This window comes from Microtus pennsylvanicus, chromosome 1, assembly GCF_037038515.1.
Source record: "Microtus pennsylvanicus isolate mMicPen1 chromosome 1, mMicPen1.hap1, whole genome shotgun sequence".
Taxonomy (NCBI): Eukaryota; Metazoa; Chordata; class Mammalia; order Rodentia; family Cricetidae; genus Microtus; species Microtus pennsylvanicus.
The window spans coordinates 86535114-86536022 of record NC_134579.1 but is presented as its reverse complement, the minus strand read 5'-3'; the positions used below and the strand labels follow the sequence as shown (position 1 = coordinate 86536022).

The following is a 909-nucleotide window of genomic DNA, read 5'->3' as shown; positions in this document are numbered from 1 at the left end:
ATCCCAGCTCTCTAGAGGCAGGGGCAGGTGGATCTGTGAATTTGAAGCCAGCCTGGTCTATATAGGGAGTTCCAAACCAGTCAAGGCTACACACCGAGATTGTGTTTTTTTTAAAAAAAGGCTGACAAATGCTTTATTTTACATACCCACTCTCAGAGGTGTGCAGTGTGTATTACTATATTAAAAACCCGCCGGGCGGTGGTGGTGCATGCCTTTAATTCTGGCACTTGTGAGGCAGATCTCTGAGTTCAAGACCAGCCTGGCACTGGTCTACAGAGCGAGTTCCAGGACAGGCTCCAAAGCTACACAGAGAAACCGAAAAGGGGTGGGGATGGGAGAGGGACCCTAAGAGGTCATGATATGACTCCATTTTTTAAATTAAAATTTCTTTTTAGGGGGAGGTTTGAACAAGTCATTGTCACCGTCATTCCCCCCACCACAAACTATGCAGTTTCCTGCATCTGGTGAAATCGCTGGAGTTGGCGCATCCGGAGTGCAAGGGAGGAGCCTCGCCCTGGGAAAACCGCCTTCGTGATCACGGCACCGCCCCGCCAGGTAAGTCTATGCTCTTCGTTTCTTTAAGGCAGCATTTCTGAAATACATTTATCACAGACCCTTTTCTTGGAGAAACACCCTTTGACATCTTGCCAGAGAATCATTTAGGGAACGCTGGCCTGAACAAACCCTTCTCTGCTCCCCAGTGAGTACTGACTCAAAGGCTTGCAGGGAAAGGAGCACCTCAGAAATCATGAAGACACCCCGAGAGCTGGAGACGCACTTCCAGCCTCTGTCACTGGTGGCATCAGCTTTCTGTTCAGTTTCTAAACAAGCTAATAGACTGAAAAAGGGATCTTTGACAGCTGTCGAAAATATACCCATGCAGCAAAAAATGCCTATGCAGCAAAATGA

At 48.0% G+C, this 909-nt stretch overlaps 1 non-coding gene across 1 annotated transcript; it reads right to left on the bottom strand.

Annotated features, from left to right (window-relative positions):
• Window positions 1–394: 394 nt before the first annotated feature.
• Window positions 395–563, bottom strand: LOC142842867 (U1 spliceosomal RNA). Its single transcript, XR_012909522.1, has one exon. It is a non-coding gene; the product is annotated as a U1 spliceosomal RNA (small nuclear RNA).
• Between the last annotated feature and the right edge of the window lie 346 nt (window positions 564–909).